The sequence below is a fragment of the Triturus cristatus genome, chromosome 4_1 (genome assembly GCF_964204655.1).
Source record: "Triturus cristatus chromosome 4_1, aTriCri1.1, whole genome shotgun sequence".
Taxonomy (NCBI): Eukaryota; Metazoa; Chordata; class Amphibia; order Caudata; family Salamandridae; genus Triturus; species Triturus cristatus.
Window position 1 is genome coordinate 758,494,675 of NC_140585.1, and position 22,301 is coordinate 758,516,975.

General features: G+C 43.2%; 1 pseudogene; it reads left to right on the top strand.

The window, feature by feature from the left end:
* Positions 1-21,594, top strand: part of LOC146855497 (uncharacterized) — a 124,350-nt pseudogene extending 102,756 nt beyond the window's left edge.
* Positions 21,595-22,301: the final 707 nt, after the last annotated feature.

The window sequence follows — 22,301 nt, forward strand, 5'->3', positions numbered from 1 at the left end:
AAAACATTGGCTGGCACACCACCAGTCGTGGTTAATGGCACTTCCTTTTTCTGTTCCTTCTTCTCACCGGCAACTTTCTTGGTACTGGACCTGGTAACTTTCTTTGGGGCCATCTTCTTCAAATGTCAGGCAGGATGCAGATACACAACAAGTTCTGGTCACACGTGGACGTGATGCGCAGCAGGACTTCTGTCTGGCTGGCAGTACAACGGGTAGCCGGGTGATGCTGATGACACCTCGTCCTCTGTCTTTTGTGCACCTAAAACCAAATAAGCCAGGAGAAGAACATCAGTGAAATGTTGCATTTGTTGTTGTCATTCAGTTACTTAGTACTGTACTAGTGCAAACAAAAAATATAGTCTAGCCATTTATGACTTTTTTATTTAACAAGGGCTATGTTATACTACTGTGTACAGTCACACACTACACTCTCAGGAAGGATAGGAAAGTTAATAATAACCACCAAAATAAAAATGTAATGGAAGTGGGGTGGACCCTATTTGCCATTACATTTTTTGAGCATCTCGGCATCCATGGAGCTGCTGCTGGCAAAGGGGGTGGATGGATGGAAGCAGTAAGCCAAATAGCCAATAGGAAAACCATGCAGGCCTATGGCAAAAGCAGGACAATAATAACTCCCAGTCCAAACACAAAATAAGGCCACCAGCCACATGGACACTCCAGGAGCTGACGAAAGGCCTATAAAAGCCAGGTAAAGGCTGCATGCTAAAGCACAGTGCTCTGCCTTTTTAATGCAACAAAATGGAAATACGAACATTCACAGGCCCCAAAAAGGTCTGCAGGGTGCATGCATTGCACACCAACACACCAGAGACATACAACAAAAGCATGTCTTTAAGACAACCAACATCAGAAAGGCCACCCCAAAAAAACACACTTCCCCCAACTCAATCCAATGCCATCCATGCCCTAAATGATGTCTAAATTCAACAGACCACACAGAAAACACTTGATTAATAAAGCTGTGGCTACCTGCTCTGATCCTAGTGCATGAAAAAGCAGGCCTGTTGGCAGACAAGGCCTGGCAAGCTTGCAGGCCTAGGCTTCAAAATGGCCACCAGCCACATGGCCAGGCCCAACAACATCAGAAAGGCCACCCCAAAAAAACACACTTCCCCAACTCAATCCAATGCCATCCATGCCCTAAATGATGTCTAAATTCAACAGACCACACAGAAAACACTTGATTAATAAAGCTGTGGCTACCTGCTCTGATCCTGGGGGATGAAAAAGCAGGCCTGTTGGCAGACAAGGCCAGGCAAGCTTGCAGGCCTAGGCTTCAAAATGGCCACCAGCCACATGGCCAGGCCCAACAACATCAGAAAGGCCACCCCAAAAAAACACACTTACCCAACTCAATCCAATGCCATCCATGCCCTAAATGATGTCTAAATTCAACAGACCACACAGAAAACACATGATTAATAAAGCTGTGGCTACCTGCTCTGATCGTAGTGGATGATAAAGCAGGCCTGTTGGCAGACAAGGCCAGGCAAGCTTGCGGGCCTAGGCTTCAAAATGGCCACCAGCCACATGGCCAGGCCCAACAACATCAGAAAGGCCACCCCAAAAAAACACACTTCCCCAACTCAATCCAATGCCATCCATGCCCTTAAATGATGCTTGAAAATGAAATACATTCAAAAAACACTAAAGGAACAGTTGCTTTATCATGCACACACACACACCCATTAGGCCATGCCCATGACTAGCTCGTGCCTACTACTGACTAGTACTACCCACAACATTAAAAAAAAAAAGGAATAATGATAGTTACCAAAAATAAATTGTAGTTACAAGAACTGCAATGCCCCCAATCAAACAGACACAACAACCACTTACTTGTGAAATATCCAAATCAAAAAATCCTCAAATCCAACTGCAATGATGCAGCAGACAAAAAGAGTGATCTTTCCAGCTCAAAATCCAAAGGCAGAATGAGCAGGAGATGGACAAAGCACTGGGAGGAGCCTGCTGGACAGGAACAGGAAGTTGGAGATTCTGTGTCACTTCCTCCCTCTCCCCACCTTTTTAAAAAAGGGCTCCTTGCACAAAAAAGGACAGCCAAATGTCAATCTGAGGAGTTGTTTTCATCCAAAATCATCATTTGCAGAAGGTTTCATGCTGCTAGAGCTGATATTCTTCTCCAAATTGAAAATTTTACCTGTTCGATTTCTCGAGCTTCACATTACTTCCGCCGGATGTCGATGGCATGTCGAAAATGACTTGATCGCATTCTCTTGCTCCCTGTCGCGTTGGATATGACGTGTTCGGGGTCTCTTTCTCCTTTTTGCGTTCAATTAGACGTGCCCACGTCCTCACTCTCGCGGTGGAGAATGACGTGTTCGAGATCTCAATCTTCTCATACTCTCGCGGTGCATGATCGCGAGAAGAAAGATGTGATCGCGCGACAAATGACGTGTTCGCGCGACAAATGACGTTAATGCGGGCGCGAACTGTCGCAAAATGGCTATCAACATCCAACATCTCGTGGAGAACGCGACCGCGTCGGGAATGCTTGTCAGCGAATGCGGGGATTCAGGTAAGGCGATCGCGCGCACGCGAGAATGTATTTTTTTACAGCGCGAGCAAAAAACAAATTATCGCTAAGCTGCGGATTGCGGAAATTTAGAAATTTTCGCGCTTTCTGCAGAATGCGAAAATGCCAAATATCGCAATTTCCGCGAATGGAACGGAATTTTGGCCCAGGCCTAACTATTATCACTGTCGTTAAACTACCACCCAGGGGTGGAGACATTGCAAAATTGCTGAACAAAGAAGAGCTTAAATGGATTTTGAAAACTGACAGTCTCAATACTGGATTGAACCGTCTCGAAGACTGGACCACACTTATCTAGTCTATCACTCCGTTGCATTGATGTCCTCTTTTTTACTATTAGTTTTAAATTCAAACTGCGCTATTATTTCTCTCCCACCTGATTCGGCAGTCACTCTTCTCTCTTCACACTCACTGCCTTTTTCGATTCTCCTCTACTCTCCAAGATGGCCTCTTCACTTCCAAGGTACCTCTTGTCCTCCCTCTATTTCCACTCACCTCTAACCTGAATATGCTCAACCACGTCTCTTGCCTGGTCTCTTATATCCCCGCCCACATCCACTCACAGCTCCCGCATTGACGGAAACCTGCATCCCACTACCGAGGCAGTTTCTAAAAACATTAAGGTGAGTCCCAGCCACGCAGCCTGTTTTTCGCAATTCCCACAGCGGCATCCCTAATCTGGCCTTACATTGGCTTAACCCTTGCCCCCCTTTTTTCCAGGCCATTGTGCCGTCGAGCACGCTGCCGCGGCTCCGATCCAACTTGCTAGTCCCGGTGAGTTTCCTTTCAAATTTTTGCCACCTTCAATGCACGGCTCTTAAGGGTCCTTGACCACGTCCTCCTTCACACTTTCCATCTAATTCCCTCCCCAGTCACAGCTGCCGCATTACGCTGTTACTCCCCCGTACCGGACTATTACTCCCACCACCCCTTACCGGTAAGCCCGTATTCAGTTTCAGATCTAAGCGCCTTTTTCGTCACTACTCTGACTCTGTCCTTCACCTCTACTTATTTTTTCGAAACCTATATCCACTTGTGCTACTCATGACGCACACGAGGCCCGCCCGAAATGATTCTTTGTATGTTGTATTTTTGAAAAAAATGCGCCGCGACCGTCCTGAAACTGATTCCGTTTCTACGCGTTATTACTGTATGTGCATGATGACTGGATTGCATGCGTTTACCCCACAATATTGCACTATAATGCCTACCGTAATCCGGCAATTCGCTACACTTCACGGCATGACGATAGCCTCGCAAGCCTTCACCTATTCACTTCCTCTAAAACCCACGAGGATTCTGGCACCAATTGCCTAATGCTCTATCGCTAAGTCGAGCCCACTTTGTACTTTAGGCGCACACTCTCCCTCGGCACGTTAGATATCACGGCCGCTGTCCCTGTTCACCCAGTCCACAGTACCTAAACACGCCTCCTTCATCACTGCCGAAGTTGTCAGTCAATCTCCCCTGCTTTAACGTAAATGTATAAAATTGTACCCTCCTTTTCCTTTCTCCCCTTCCTTCTACCCCAGGTTATTCAGGCGCTATCCAACAGGGATAATACTTGTTGTCCTGATGATGATCCGTGTATTTCCCCAAAGGATCGAAACGCCGTCGACACTTTAATAACACCTTATATGCCTAAAATAGCTTATTTGAAAGTGTAAAGGTGTTCCATTTGATTTGTTTCCTTTTAATTATTTATCGGCTCTTCACAAAAAACCATGTGCTTTGCCTGAGCCCCCTGTTGCTTCGTTTTGTCTTGCATTCTCCTTTTTGTTCCAACAGGACACAGGCTTGTGTCCCACTTTATGTACTAATGTATCAATGTTTGTTTATCTACGTATAAGTAAATATTTGACCTCTGTCCGGCTGGACAAGTCCCTTCAATATTTCACTGATTGAGTCTATATTCATTCCTCCTCCGTATCCTGAAACTTTCGAGACACTACAGTTATATGACCAAAATATGAATGCTCATTCCTTCTTTCCCCTTATCTCTAACTTTTAACAGCATGGTGAATGCCTGTCTCACTGGCTCCTTGACTGACTTTTGCCATTGTACGGGAAAGTTGTTTCTCCTGACTTCCTCGATCCCATCCAAAATGGAATAAAATGAGTTTAATTCGTTAACAATTTCCAAAATCATGTTCTTCTCCTTCTCCTTTCCCTTTCCCCTTAATTCTTAGTTATTTCATGTTCTGCTAAGAGCTATAGGGCATACCTTTGACGGCACATGTGCAAGCACACATATAAACTCAACAAAAAATCAGCTGAGTTTCACCTCCTCGGTATCTGAGATATGTTCGACCTCTTCTTAACTCATGCTGGATCCTGCTAATAATGTGATTCCTTTGTCAAGAACATTATTGCATATGCCAATTAGAAGCCTTCCTCCTCTCCTCTTACGCCCCATGCAAATATTAGGAAGGTAAAGTAGTTCTCAATGTTGCACTACAATGCAGATCAACCCACTACTCTAAGCTGCCCCATCATTCATCATCGTGAGCCCTGTTGACTCCCAGTGGGTAGATCTGCACATAAAGCATGCATATATTAAAAGCTGATATTGGTATATACCATCCAGAGCCAACTATCTCCCTCTACTTCCCTAAACAGCTCCTCCGCTCACTACTCCACCACTACTTCAAGAACCATGAGTCTTCCATGCAGCCTCTAAAATTCATACGCGTTGCCCTCCTTTCACCAAATCTCTGACACTCTACTTCCTGTTTTGATGGTGATGACCTTCCTACTTGCTGTCAAGATTATACTCGAAAAGCACCTCCTACTCCAAGAATAACGCCAGCATAGCTTCATCTGACTAGCTGAATGATAAGAGGGCTCATTATACGGTGCATTTCCAGAGGAGCTCAGTACAAGATGCTGTGGCTCTGCTTGGACCAGGGTCTACTCTGCTCTGCAATGTCTCAGCGGTGATTCACACGTAGCTCGCCCAATATTATTAGGATTACTTTTTATGTAATGCATCGTCCATACTAATTTCGACTATGTGCTGTATTTCGTTCTTAGACTATATAAAAAAATTCTTGTTAAATGTTCTCTGAAAATTAATGAACGTAAAGAGACAAGTACCGTACTACACATATTTCATTTGTAGATGCTCATGACTATGAATAAACTGCATCCATGTTATATTCTTTATAGTTTCCTTATCACTTATTATGTTTAATGTATTCTTTTGTTGCCCGCTGTGGTATATTTTATGTTCTGTCACATTATGGATTAGATATCAAGATTATGTGATGCTCATAGTTATAATCTACTTCATGGATGTGTGTCCATCTTTATCCAACTGAAAGGTGTAACTGCTAATCGATGTGGTATCCAATAATCTGTAATGAGGATAACAAAATAGCCATTTGGCTCTATAAGCGGTAGGTCTTCACTGTGACTCTTGCAAACTGGCTGTGCGCACCTCACCCTTCCAGTAAACTAGAAACAACACTGACGAAAAGACTTGTTATTGTTACGTGTTTTGCAAGCATTTTTTGCCTTACTGTGTACCTTAGTTCCACGAGCACAGCTTGGCAAATAATCAGTTATAACCTGGTAATTAGTTTTTCTGCAATAATTTGCAACTAAATTAGACATTGATTTTGTTAATGAGGAAAAGGCATTATGAATCACTGGGTGCATTAGCATTCTCCGCGTTTGCAGGTGCCACACATACAGAGTCTTGAAATGGCTGCTGACTGTCTACAAACATCAAACTGCGTGCAGCCATTTTTCAGCAAATTCAACGAGGTGTTAGCTTTGAAAATATGAAAAAAGTGAACATTTGACCTTAGTATGGGTACAAATTGAATGCAAATGTCTTCTATGTGCCTGAAAAGACATCTCATAGTGCGAATGTTAATGACTTTAATGCAGTGCTGCTGACATTATTCACTACCCACCCTTTACTTTTTACCTACCTAGAAACAATGCATTGCTTCTGAATCTATCGTCAAATTAATATATTTCTCTGCTTTTTTCGATCAAATCTCCTTAATAAAGGCTTTCATTTAGAGTGTTGCAAAACGATTCAATGGGTGCAGTAGCTAAGTGAACCAGCTTACAAATACTACTAGGTCCAGAGGAAATATTATACCACAGTGAGGTGCGGAATCAAATGCTTGAGTGCAGACTCAAGATGTATCACTATGATAAGGTGCAGCAAGACCCAAACACGTCATAATATTTGCTATTGTATTTGGTATGACCCTGTGCTAATTTGTAAACGTGCAGGTATCCAAGGTTTTCCCTAAGATCCCACTGCCTATGTTGTTGGATGTTCTGGTTGCCGAATATTAAGGCAGTCTATTCGATTCAACCTCATGTCTCTCATCCACTACCATACACTGAGTGCACCTCTATCTCAATACTTCATGTTCTTTTTAATACCTGGCTTCGGTCACTATTCCCATCTTTCTCTTACTCCTTCACCTCACCTTTCTTCCTATCTCTCGCTTCTTTTGATGATGAAAAACAAGTACCAGGCCCCCAAAAACGAGTACCAGTGGGCAAACCTGCACCAACGCTCAGGTTAAGCACTGGTCTAACCCCCTTTTTAGAAGCTTTTTGATTTGTTTAAACATGGTGATCCAGACATTTATCTTCATTTTGTGTCACACCCATACTAGTTAAGTGACACATTGTGCCAATGGCCTGGACCTTTCAGCTTCTTTCGATACAGTCAATCATTCATCCTTACTTGAATCTCTCAAGTCTCGCTCAGGGATCAATGGCACTGTCCTTAACTGGTTCACTTCCCACCTCCAACACCGAACACAACAAATTTAGATCAACTCCTGCCTTTACAATCCTACACCTGTCTCTCTGGGTGTCCCCCAGGGCTCGTTTCTCTCCCCTCTCTCTTCAACCTCTTCATGGTACCCCTTACTATCATTCTGAATCAAGCCGGGATCAATTATCACCTTTACGCTGCAGACACACAACTCTTCTACAAAATCAAATCTCACAGCGATGTCCTTCATCTAAATAACACTCTGAGCAAGATTCAATCCTGGTTTTACTCCAACCATCTAAAATTGAACGCTAACAAAATGGAAATCATTCTATTCTCCCCCAAATGTAACCATCTCGCTATCCAAGGCTGGATCTCTGACCTCAACGCCCTTAACTGTCTGCTCACTCTATCCAACATGGCAAAATCCCTAGGTTTTATCCTAGAACAAAATTTGGCACTGAAGGACCATATCAACAACGCAGCCAAAGGAGCACTTTTCACTCTTAAACACCTAAAAAAAAAAATCAAACCCTTGATCCCTCAAGATGACTTTAAATGGGACATTCAATCATTGCTAAATTGACTTGGTATAGTGCACAAATCACCCAAGGGCATCTCGGAGCTGCTCGTGGATCAGAAACAGGAGTCGATGAGGGTGTTTAGAATAAGTGGGCTTTGAGTTGTTTCCTAAACTTACAGTAATTTGAGCAAGAATGCACGTGAAGAGGATGCTTGTTCCAGTACATGGGGGGATGATAGGAAAAAGTCTTTCAATCACTAGTCCTCTCTAAACTTGATTAGGACAACACTATTCTCAGTGGTGCCCCCAAAGCCCACCTGGCCCCCCTCAGAGCAGTGCTCAACATGGCTGCCAGGCTTATTACTGACTGCAAACAGTTTGATCACATCACGCCTGCCCTCAAATCCCTTAAATGGCTCCCCATTGAACGGAGATGCATCTACAAGACTGCCTGCATCACCCACAAAGCTCTTCACTCCCAATCTCCGGTTTATTTAACAAATAAACTCACAAGAGCAGGAAGCGCCAGAACGAGGAGAAGCTCTAATGCTTTTCTCCTCATTCCCCTTCTACTAAAAAAGAAATCCACTCAGGCTCGCTCCTTCTCAGGAAACGCGCCTAGCATCTGGAATGCCCTTCCGAGGGACCTTCGCTGCAACCCCTCCTACCTCGGCTTCAAAAGAGACCTAAAAGGCCATCTCAATAAATACTAGAGTCCATAATGCTTTCAGATCCTGATATCCTTTGATCACCTGTACAGGTCATCTCTCTGCTAACTTGCTGATCTTTCGTTTTCCCTGCGTTCTCCTTATTGTTTACACCTGCCTTTGCTCTCCTTGGTCTCTCATGTATTTTGTCGGCTCTAACTATACTTCTGTAAGTTTTTGCATTCTCCCCTGATTTTTTAAAATTTATCTTGACCTCTCTTCAGTTACCCCATCCCTCTAACCCCTTCAAATGTTTCTTTGTTGTATTTTATTTTGTGCTCCAAGTTTATACCTCCCTTATTTTATTTAACTGTATATAGCCTTTGAATCCTAGGATTTTTTCCTGTCTCCTGATTTGATGGTGAGATTCTCATGTTCTTGATTGTATCTTGCATGTAACTATTGTTCCATTGCCAAGCGCGACCCTTGGAGAGTGCGCACTTAGGACCCGGACCCCGTACCCGCGACACACCACCCTTAGCCCGGCCAGCAGCCTAATTGGCTGCTGGCCGGAGGTAGTACTTCTGGGGCACCAAGACGTGGGCCCAACACAGACAACATGAAGGGGGGGAGGTGGAGCCGGGGTGGGGGCTATTTAGACCCCCTACTCACCTTCACTCCTCCTCTGTTCCTGCTCCTGCCCTGGACCTCCTGGAAGACTGTAGCGATCTCCCACCCACCCGTCCCTACGATATATGGTTTGGAGACAGGTTAGGAGGGAGGGTCTTTTTGTGGAAAAGAGGCCACAGAACAGTGATTTTCAGGGTAACGGGAGGCCCGCTGGCATACTCCCAAGGCCAGCACTGAGGAGAGAGACGGTAAGCTCTCTGCAAGGAGAATGGGGACACCGGCTGGAGAGGCAAGGGTGACAGGTCACACGAGCCTCCTTGGCAGCCTGGTGGTGAGGGGTGGGCCCCCTGGGAAAAGACAGACAAGGACCAAGGGCTGGGGGGCTCATCGCTCAAGGACGCAGATGGGTTGCGCCTTGCGTGGTTCTCAATTTAGGGGATGCGAGCCAGGAGGCCCCTTAGTGCTGGAGTTTTTAGGTATCATAAATAGGGACTATGAATTCTGAATGCTTGTAAATATTAAAAGTGTGATTAAGTGAATTTGTAATCTTGAAAGATAATAATGTTTTGCTTGTCATGTTTATGAATGTTTTGTTTGATTAAACATGGCCATTTTACCCTTTGGACTGATTAATGGTTTGTGGGTTTACTACTGGTTGGAGCGGGGTTCCCTGGAGGGTCCGGGCCCTATGATTTTTGCCTTGCTCTTGTTTCTGTAAAGCGGTCTGATACCTCTGGGTCTAGCCAGCGCTATATAAAACTTTTAAATATGGCAGTTTGGAACTACAAGCGAAATAAAAAAGCTACAAATGCCACTGTGCAAACTGTACGCTAATCCACATTCCTGAAAACGCGAACTTTAATCCTAAGCAACCTGCGCACTCACTAATATGTGCACCCCGAGATAACTCAAACTAACAGGTGCATTTTGCAGGCCCACCAGGACCAGGCCTTAATCTGCCGCCTGGTGTTAGCGCTGTAGTACTGTAGCTATGGGACACCATACCACCCAGATAGATTTGGGGAAAAATAGATTGAGGCAACAAGCTTTAAAGAATGAAAGCTGGCTTCCTCCACCATAAAGATGCCACTGTAAACTCAAACGATCATAAAAATGCACACCAATCCTAAAAAGGACACAATGCACTATAAATGTTTTTAGAACACTAGACCATCTGAAGGTAGAAAAGCCATTTTTCAGATGGCAGCCTTTGATTATAATGCTGCTGTGGACAAGAGAAATAAAATATTATATGTGCTGGTTAGTGCAGTGCAGATACACAGTCTGCCAGTGTGTGCAAAGAGAAAAGGGGCAGATCACAAAAAGCTAGACTGGCTCTATTCCAAGTCCTTGGTGGTAAAGCAGTGCTTGGTGCTAGCACCTTTTACCACCGCACTAGCAAAGATTTGTGGAGGTGGCAATGCATGGAAAGAATATTTTCACATTTTGGGGCTGATTACGATGTCATTAGAAAGGGCTCCGGATGTGACCCGGTATTGTCGAATCCGATGGGGGTACCCATAGGACCCCTCTTCCCAACCATGCATGATTTGGTAGGCACCATGGGTTGCCCGCCAAAGGGTGCAAGGTTTTCCCCAACCACACCTTTTTTCAATAGGAGCCTGTGTTCACGTTCAGAACACAGGCTCCCATTGAAGTCAATGCGAGTCCGACCAAACGATGTTGGGAGGCATCGTAATCGGTTGTCCGGACTCCCAGGACCCAAATCATTTGGAAACTAGTCTGGAACAGATTTTTTCGGGACAGTTTCCAAACGACATCGTAATCAGCCCCTATGTATTGCATTTTCATATGGTGGTCATGTGTTTGGTCGTTTTATGCGCTGTTGTGTTTTTATGCTGCATTATTGTATTGATGTCATTATTGTTTACTCTACTGTGGTTGCTACATTGCTTCCTGTCTTGACTTTTTTGTTGTGTTGTTCCCATTTATGTTTTTGTTGTATTGTTATTTGCTTTGTATTATGTTATTTTGTTGTGCCCTGGTGAGCTGTCAACAAATGCTGCTACATTTTCATTCAGAAGCGGCAAATACTCTTAAAATTCTAGTGACAAACAACCATTAACTACCTAGTAAAATACTGCTGCGCCAGGTCTTCAACTATTTAAGACACCTGTCAGCTGGCGAGTGTGGCAGACAGCTGGCTTCAGCTAGCACTGCCAGGGCTCACGTCATTTGGTGTGGCCATTGTTCTCCATTTTTAGAACAACAAAATAAATGGCACAGCAATCACTCCGTTGGTTTCTAACTGTGATGCAGAAATACATTTTAGCTTGTCTGGTGGGAGCAATATATAAGGGTAGCAGCACTTCTGTTACTTTGAAATGTCCATGAAATAATAGCTCTGTTGTTGCTACAGAAAATACAGGCGCCTTTGCTGCGGTGCTAACTAATGAATGACAGATTTCCTTCAATTTACCAGGGACAGGCAATACTTTGAAAGACTGGGAGAGCAAAAACAGATCCTGAAAACTAGAGATGCCTCTCCTAAAACATGCAGTACATCTGTATGATGAAGTTGCTCAATGTTGGACATTCTTTATCTTTGGAAGTTTTTATTGCGATTTCGACATCACGATATCACTTCTGTTACATATCAGCACTCCTTTTCCGTGAACATATCAGATTTATGTCAGAGTTACGAGTTTATTAAACCCCATCAAACTCTCACCTAATCTCTCAACAAAAGTCCAGATTCTTTAAAAGCACTTGAGAGGTTGTCAGCCAGAGCTAAATTACAATATGGAAGGGAGTTTAAGCAGGTCTAGGTCGATCCCACAACTGCTGCTTTCCTTGGCCCTACATAAATATATAAAGGTTTGCCATGTATCTGAAATGGTCCCAGTCATTCATGAAAGAGCACTGTCGGCTTCTAACTACAGGTGCAGAGATATTCAGAAAACTACAAGTATGCAGACTAAAGGTTTGGGGAACGACCACCCTAAGGCTGACAGTTCTGAGACTGACTGACTGACTGACACACACACACAGACACACACTGACACACACACACACACTGACACACACACAAACACTGACACACACACACACACACACACTCACACTCACACTCACACTCACACACACACTGACACTCACACACACACACACACTCACACTCACACTCACACACACACTGACACTCACACACACACTGACACACTCACACTCACACTCACACTCACACTCACACTCACACTCACACTCACACTCACACTCACACTATGAGCAAAAAGTGTTTAAAAAAATTGGAAAAACTCCTGAAAGTCCCCCAGAAATTCTCTTAAAATAGTTCAAAGTCATTCAATAAATGTAAAAGATAGGTGAAAGCAACTTAGCAGGGCAACTCACACTGTTTCACCAATAAAAGCCTGGGTGCTCAATGGCTCAAAGACAACAGTGTGAGGCTATTTGACAACAGCTTGATGAGTCCAGCAGCTGACTTGGATGGGTTGAGTCCCTTGGCTGGCAGGCAAAGAGGAGCAAAGATAATTTGATGTTGAGTCTACTGCACAGAGCAGGCAGATGGCAGGTGACTGGGTTCAAACACCTGCAATCCCTCATAGTTTGACCAATGAGAGACCATTGTACTCTGAGCTCCAATGCAGATTGATTAGTAGGTGTAGCAAGACACATCCCTGCATGATAGCAATCTGCGGTGGAGTAGTTTATCAAAATCTGTCTATGAGAAGAAATCACAGAACCTTATTTTCTTACATAAAGTCAAACTGTCCTTCAAAATTTCTGTTATGTTTGATCACCTGTCAAATGCTGCATAAAGAATTGAATCTATTGTTCCAGGAAGGATTGATGGAAATACCTTCTAAACATTACGGTTTTCTCAAACCAGTTAGTGATGATCCAATTATTTTATAATCGATCTTAGCTGGTTGTGGACGATGTATCATTTCTCATACTCCTCATGGTACACCAGGACTTTGTTAAGCTTGAGGACTTTGGCCACCAAAAGAGTTAAAATACTCCAACGTTGTTATCCATCTGGACGGAGTGAGTCAAAACTTTGGAGGACAATGTCATGCCATCATTGAATTTGAAAAGACTCTTTCCAGGAAAAGCACTTTAGCTAGACGACTGACACTGTCTCTGTCCATGGGGTGCATGGCAATGTCTGGCTTACTTAACAGTAAACTTTATCACTCTGAAAATGCACTCCTCGTCCTATTACTGTTGAATGGAATACCACTAGACACCCCTTTTCAAATCAATTTTAATTAAAAAGAACCACCCCTCTCACTATGAAGGGCAGACACGTTCTACCCTCTTCCTGCAATATTTAAGCCTCATCTCTACAAAGCATAAATGGTATGGAGCGAAGGACCTAGGTAATGGGAAAAGGAGTGCAGGATCAGGGAATTGACAATTACCTGTAACTAATCCAGACTTTACTTTCTCATCTACCCTCCTCGCCCGCTTACTTACTTTTGCACATATACCAATCTTGAACACATTTTCACAGTTATAAAGAAGAAACATAAATGCACCAGCATAGCATGCTGTACCCAGTTTATTATTAACGAAAAGTGTTTCTTGTTGCCAATCACAGTACTTTACTGATTAACTAATTGCAAATTAGTAGTTTTGTTCCAAACATTAATTTGCTTCTTGTATTAAATTTAGTCTATAATGCTGAACAAATGTTGACAGATTAACCCACGTTGCTGCAAAACACATATCCAAAACTGAAGCCCATTAAGTATTCAATCCTCTGGATAAATGAACCCGACACCTCCAGGCAGTAGGGCACCTGCCAAAGAATAAGCTAGAATGATCACATCCTTAATCCACCTGGCAAGGTTTGACAACGAGGATTTGTGCCCCTTTTAAACAATGCCAATGTTTACAATTAGGAAATTCCACTTCCAGAACTTTGCCACTTATAAATACATTTTCACAGCTCTGACAACATGCACGTGGATAATGTTGTAAGTCAGGTGAGCACGTTGCAGGGACCGCCTCGTGGGGCTCTGGCATTCTGGTAAATGCAGTTCTGCCCGGCAAGGACTCAAAAAGAAACTTTACTATATATAAAGGAACTATATTTTTGTAAGTTTGTAACAATATTAGTTTGAAATAAAAAATGTTCCCTATATTTTTGTACTTTCTTTTATAAGAATAGGAAAATAACTTTTTTAATGATATCTTTGACACAATGTTTTTGTTGCATGATATCAATGTTACCAACATCATGTCAGTGATCCAAATCCGTTCAGTCATTTTCCTGCTGCACAAGATACCAAAGTCTACAAAAATGCATTAGTGGAAAAATGCATTTTGGGACCCCTTTTATCTTTGCATCCCCTTGACTAATCATTTCAAAACGTTGTATTATCTGCCACTATAAAAGGAAGAATTGGTCTGCAAAGTTTCGTAGAGATTTGCCAAACGGGCACAAATGATAAATCAGAGAAATTCTTGTCTCTGGTATCCCTAACTATAACAGTTGAGGGGCTACTGTAATATATATGTATATGCTATAACATATCGGTAGAGTGCTAGTAATGCCATATAGGACCTTAGGGAACACCACCTCCCCTGGGTCAGCCTGTAGACACAGAAAGAGGGAGCCACGCAGCCCCACTTCTGGAGCCATTAATGACCCTGGGGACAGCCATCCTGCAGGGCCTGAGCAAACAATAACTCTACTCCCAGAAAGCAGGAGCTGTCAAACGGCTACATCTTACTGGGAGCAGAGTTTTCAACTGTTTCCCAGCCCGCTATCATGTGGGCAGGGAAACAGATGAAACAATTGTTCCCACACAGAGGGAGCTGCATGTTTAGCAGATTCCTGTGTGGAAGCAATGCTGGCCCCCACAAAAGGCTGGGAGCTGGTAGGGACTGCAGGGGCTCTCAGGTTCCCCAGCAGTTCTGAACAGAGCCGGCAGTATTCATTGCTGGTATGCAAAGCTCTTACCAACTTTTACAAATTCAATGGACAGCTCAACAAAAGGCCCTGGGCGCTTTTCTTGCTGATTTTGGTTGTGTGTTAAGCAGTACAGATGGTTATATTTTCCTCCACGTTCATAATCTGCTTTTCGATCACCCCCATAGCCCCCGTACTGTAGTTTAAGATAGAAGACGAAGATCGTAATGAGTTAGAAGATTTACCTGCTTCCCCAACTGGAGGTTTCCTCTTCACCATAATTAATTTTTCCCTAACACGATTGCACAATCACAAAGGTTTAAAACAGTAAAAATAATAAAAATTAGGCTCCCCTCTAGAATTTACAAGATTCAAGCTTATCTATAAGTAAAGTCAGTCATAGTCAAAATCTCCACGCAATTCTAAGTAGCCTGGGAGAAACAAGTCACAGACCTCCACTGCCGATTGTACACGTGTGTCCAGAGTTCCAGTGTTCCAAAAAACCCAATCGTCGGGCTGTGGGGATGGGGGGGAGCTGGCCCTGCCCCGCCTCTTCCTGTAGCCGACAGGCTCAGATAATGATGACCTGTCAAAATTAGAATATAATACAGGCAAAACTATTTCTTGGTTCCTAGTAAATGGCTTCTCAGATCCTCAAAAACCTTTAAATATGGAGTAACACATATGGCACCCATTTCCTCCAAACACCTAGCTGTTGTAATGAAGACTAGAAACAAAACCTTCATGCACAAATATGTTTTTGAATTGTTCTGAATGGCTTAAACAGAGAGCTGACAACACCAAATGTAAGTTCCATGAAGGAAACAAATCCTTAATCATTGCAATGAGAAGGCAATATTACATCTCCTTGAATGCACATCTATTCTTTTGCTGATGGGAAATCCTTGCTTGTGACTGGAAACTCCAGTGAGCTACTGTCAGAAGATCTTCCAAGTCCAGATGAATCTAAATATTCTCCTTGTGGTGTCAGGCCATCACTGGAGCAAGAACTTTAGTGAATGCCATGGGTGAGGCTCTTAGCCAGAACCACAAACAGAATTGTCAACACAATATTCCACTAAAAAAAGAGATATTTCCGATGTTTTTCTGCTGTGGGGATATGACTGTAAGCAACCTGGAGATGATAGATGAAAGAAAACTGTCTTCTGGAACCAGTTGCACAACTTGATGCAATTAGTTAATTTTGAAATATATTGTTTCCATGAATGAATTGAATTCATCCACGTCTGTTATGAACCTGTATTGTCCTGATGGTTTCTTTACTTTTAGAAACACATGTGAATACCACTGAAAATGTCTATTCTTTTCAGAAACTGGAATAATTGGTTTTCCCTTAGGCTTCTGCAGGAGTATTGTAACAATAGTGTGTGGAGGGAGAGGTGTGGTGCAGCGGCCAGAGCGGTGCACTGGGCTCATGGTACGATCCCGGGTGGCAGCTCAGCTTAGCACCCTGTGACTCTGGGCAATAGCTCACTTAATATGCCTAGCATCTTGAGACCCCTATGGGTGATTAGTTTGCGCTTTACACAAATACCGGTACATACATACCTACAAACAATCTTGATTTTGGAGGCACTGATTGAAATTCCAGAACATACCACTGAGATACTATTCTATTTAATTCACTTTGGAATCCTGACCATTTCTTATGCTGGTAGTGGTCTGTTGCTTAGGCTGAAATCTTGTCCTGAAAGTGGCTAGTTCAAATTTCTTAATTTCGTATGCCTGGAATTTAAATTTTCATATGTTTTATAAACCTTTAAAAGTATCTTGATCTATGCCTGAAATGTTGGATAGGTGTCTGGCTCTTAAATGGTCCTTTGTGATGCATCCAATTTCCAATCCCTTAAATGCATCTACCTTCCTGCCGCAACCAACCCACTTGCTGACATTATTAAATTATCAAAGGCAATGTCCGAAAAATACTTAGATTTCCATGACAGAAATTTAAAAATATTCTTTCAATTTTGAATTGCTGCCTATAAAGGCTGAACGTTTTTATTAAAAACTGAGAAACTTACATGGAATACATCCAAGCCCTTATCACCAAATTAAAGCCTGAATAGGATCTTTTCAAGATTTGATAACAAAATGTTCTCAGGTAAGTCAGTTATTTTACACTTTCTACTTTCGATATTCTGTTAGTCTTGTTTTTAAAAAACAAACAAAATTGATCTCTCGCTCTCTCCTAGTTGAGGCACCTTACTGACGCTGTTGTTGGGGTTCCGAGGCTGAAATACAAGATAATATTACTTTAGCCCGTTTTAAAATTTGTGTGACCTCGTTCTCATCCTGTTGGGGCACTTGGTTCATGTTGTTGGTGGTCCTCATCTTTTGAAATGGGCCAATAATACCATAATAGGGGATTTTTATTGAGAAAGAGGATTACGCCATGGCATTGCTTGATATAGAACAAGCTTTCGACTTGGTAAACTGGGCGTATATATGGGAGACACTGAGCGAAATGGGGATGGGGACGGGAATTATTAATTGGCTAAAACTGTTATATACGGCCCCTCAAACTAGGATACGTTTGGGGGGACTAATTTCTAGGGCCTTTAAACTCCAAAGGGGCACCAGACAGGTGTGTCCCTTATCGCCGCTATTATTTGCAGTGGCCATGGAACCATTAGCGGAGTCTCTGTGCCAGCAATTGAAAGCATGGGGGATCAAATTAGGCGACACTAATCATGTGGTTTCCATTTATACAGACGATATGTTAGTATATATTTGTCAACCAGCTTAAACGGTTCCTAAATTACTGAATATATTGTGGGGAAGTATCAGGCTTAAAAACAAATTCCCAAAAATCCAAACTACTCCCAATTGGCCGACTAGCACAGATGCCAAGGGAGATACTTCCAGCTGGGAGGTTTCCGTGGGTGGAGGCTGACCCTAAATACCTGGGAATCAGATTAGCGAGTTCACCAGTTAGGCATTTGGAACTTAATATTGGAAAGGTGGTGGAAGGTAAAAGAGGCTCGATGCATTTCTGGCAAAGGCTGCCTCTGTACCTTATGGGCAGAATTGCTATTACAAAGATGATTATACTACCCCGATGTCTGTACGTGTTGCAACACTCACTATATGCACTAATTTCTTTAAAACACTGAATAACCAAATATTACAATTATTTTGGGGATCGAACCGTAGAAGGGTGAGTCTTGCGACGCTGCAGAGACCATGGCAGAGTGGGGGATTAGAGGTTCCACATGTGGAAATGTATTACATAGAAACCAGGGAAAGAGAACAAAGGGAGACCACAAGGAAGGAATTAAATAAAGAATTTTAGTAATTGCAGGTAGTTATAACAGCACTACTGTGCAATTGAAATGTATGGTGACCATAATACACAAGGGGGCACTGGGCGTGCTAGTGACAAGTGACGGCGCAGTGACACAAAGTGCTAAAACAGCGTGAGCGGCGGGAAATAATAACAGATAGTGGTCAATAAAGAGACAAGTATGTACAAATTTGTTTGTAAATCGAGTAAAGTCAATTGACACTAAAGCGCCAAGGTTCTATGCTGGGTAGTCAACGGCGTTTCAACCTGATTAATTTCAGGTCATCATCAGGACAAATGGTCACGTAAATTACAAGTATAGTGCTGTTAGGGGAAAGGTAAAAGGGAAAAGTATAAGTAAAAATGTGGCCCAAAGAAGGAGAGGAGAAGGAGTATGGGGGAGCCAGGGTTCAGTACAATTACCTGGAAGCCGCATAAGAGACAACCAATGTAGGCGGTCAGAGGTCCAGAAAAAGCAAGGGGTCCAGAAGGTAAGTCAGCGCAGGAATCAATCGCGGGCAGCTGTGGGGGAAGGATAATTGAATTAAGGGGTGGGAAGTCCAGGGTTAGGGTGCCTACACCGATAGGAAAAGGTAGGGGTAAGGTTACCTGAGCTTGTGAGAGAGGACGGGTAAATCCAGGTGTGTGAGCAATTATTCTTCAGGCCACTTTTTTACTTATACTTTCCCTTTACCCTTACAGCACTATACTTGTAATTTACGTGACCATTTGTCCTGATGATGACGTGAAATTAATCAGGTTGAAACGCCGTCGATTACCCAGCACAGAACCTTGGCGCCCGTAGTGGTCAATTGACTTTACTCAATTTACAAACAAATTTGTACATACTTGTCTCTTTATTGACCACTATCTGTTATTATATCCCGCCGTTCACGCTGCTTTAGCACTTTGTGTCACTTCGCCGTCACTTGTCACTAGCACGCCCAGTGCCCACTTGTGTATTATGGTCACCATACATTTCAATTGTACAGTAGTGCTGTTATAACTACCTGCAATTACTAAAATTCTTTATTTCATTCCTTCCTTGTGGTCTCCCTTTGTTCTCTTTCCCTGATTTCTATGATGTATGCTACTTTTTCTAACTGTCCATGCTAAATGTTCCCTAGTTGAGACATTGTTTTATTGTTTTACTAATTACCCGGTCTCACCTGGGTTAACGGGTTCTACTCCTGTTATCATTGCCTTGAAATGTCTTACATGGCATCCCAACTTCAACATGCCATTCATCAGTTGGATGAAAACGAGAACTGTGAGAAAAGGCTGCTCGCAGGCACCTATAAGGGAGACTCACTAGCAACTCTACTGACGCTGGGTGCAGGTGTTCCTCACACTGGCCCCTACATAAATCCAACATGTGGCGCAGATATAGGAACGATCAGTAAAAAAGGTGGAATGGCATGCCTCATATGCCCCAGATATGCCATTATGGGTGGGACAAACCTTTGCAAAAATAGCGGCCTCTATGTTTGTCCATAAATGGAAGGAGGACGGTTGCCTGACAATGGGAGATCTTTTTTACAACAAACATTTTACTACCAGAGAACTATGGGCGTCTATACTGGAGGAGCCAATGGTAACAAAGGTATTACAACTTATGCTATACATGGCACAGGGGGCGCTTCATTTCACATTTATATAGAGCGCTTCGAAAAGTCTTAACAGCTGCACTCCTATCAGTCCAAGCCCATTGGGAAGAAGCCCTAAGGGAGCCCCTGACTCAAAAGAAATGGACCAAAGTCCATGAGGGGATTAAAGTAGTAAATTCGAATGTGAGGTTCAAACTGATACAGTATAATTTTATACACCAAACCTACCTCTCCCGTAAAACGCTAAGTAAGATTTTCCCGACTCGCTCGGATCAATGTCCCCGGTGTATAGCTGCAGCAGCAGATTTCCTGCACATTATATGGTTATGTCCAACCATAATTCCGTTCTGGATGGAAATCTTAGATAAACTGAAGGAAGCCACAGGATGGGTTGTGCCGAAAGAGATACGAGAGGTGTTGCTGGGTCTATTACCCACCCCAAAAGCAAAAAATTAAGTAGGACATTTGTAATGTTGGGGCTTGTGTTGGCCAAAGAAGTATTGCCATATTTTGGATGAGACCCAATCCACTGCAGGTTAAGCTGTGGCTGAGAGATATAGGTGAGTGGGTAGCTGCAGAAGCAATATGTATGAGATGCGTCAGGCAGGACAAGGATGATTTGCGGGCATGGGTGACTATGTTGACTGACATTAAGGATTTGCAGAATCCGATGTCAACATCTATCACGGATGCTCCTCATTAACACCAACACATACACAATAAGATAAAACTAGACACCAGGAAGGTACAATAGATATAGTTAATGAACAGCCAGATGGAGATATAAGTAAGAAGGTGACGCTGGGAATGTGACACTGGGCTGGGAGGGTGGGGGGAGTTCAAAAGGTTAAGTGGTTTGGATGGTATCTTCAGTTATAAACAATGGTTTGGCATTCGAGTCAAAGTTTATTCATTCAAATGTATCAAAATTTGAGGGGAAATGACTACAATATGATGTAATAATTCCTACTGTGTGAGAGTAGCTGAGAATGTTTTCTATATTATTCAAAATGCCAATAAAGAAATATAAAAAAAGAAAATAGGGGATTTTATAATTATTTATCTTCAGGCCCAGTTGGCTTCTTCGCGGATCAAGCATATACTCGCTTTGAATCTGCCTCAGCTGGTGTTGGCACTCAGCAGCCGGCAAGTCACACTATTGATCTGATTTTTACAACTGTTCATTACCAATTTGCCTTCCCAAACCGGCCCTGTGGTCTCACTATCACCTGATTTTCTTTAAATGGATTTTTGCTGTCACCTCAGCAGAGTAGTTTGCCGGACCATATTGCCTCAAGGGCATGGAAGAGAGTGAAGCCTTCGGACTGGGTGGACCTCCATGTCAGTACATGCCTCAGTTTGACCAATGATGTCAATCTTATTGCAGAGGCTGTTAACGCCTTGCTTCATGGTGCAGCAGATGCATTAGCCCCTTTGTTGGAGCTGAAGAAGAGAAAGGGCAGCTCTTCTGCCAAGTGGTTCTCTTCACACTTGGATGCGGCACGTAAAGCTTGTAAAAAGCTTGAGTGCATCTGGTGCAAGGACTACTCTTTGGATAGGAAAGCCAGTAATAAAATCAGCTCTCAGAGCCTATCACCTTTCACTCAAACAGAGCCCAAGCTGTATTTTCACTCCACCGTTCAGTGTTGAGTTTTAGGTAGTTGTCTTTCATCCAGTCGACAATGCTCATCATGCACATTCAGAAGCTTGTCAGCATGGTGGAAGGGTTTCTGGTTGTGAGAGGATGAGCTGTGCATCATCAGCATAGGATATGATGTTCAGTCCATGCTGTTGAACAGAGGAGGGTTGAGAGATGAACCTTGAGAGATGCCGCAGATGGTGTTCCTTGGTTCCAAGGTAAAGAAAGGAATGCAGATTTTCTAGTTCTTCCAGGTGAAGGCGCCAGCAATCCATTTGAGAACGTCTCCCTGGATTTCAATGTGGTAAAGCCTTTTCATCAAGGTGTGGTGAGATACTGTGTCAAATGCTGCTGAGAGTTTCAGGAGGATCAGGGCCACCACTTTTCCTTGGTGAAGGAGGGATCTAATGTCATCTGTGGCTGCAATCAGGGCAGCTTCGGTGCTATGGCTTGTTCGGAATCTGGATTACATTCTGCCAGTTGTAGTGTCTCTTTAGATTTGGTCTGATCTGGGTTGTTGGATGGTGGACTCCAATCTGTCAAGGGGTCTTCTGTTTCAGGTGTCCACTTCCCGGGTGGTGACAACCGATGCCAGCCTGTTGGGCTGGGCGGCGACGTTGGAATCCCGGTCAGTGCAGGGTCTTTGGGATCGCCTACAGTCAGGTTGCTCGTCGAACTTCTGAGAACCGAAGGCTGTTCATTTGGCTTGTCTGGAGTT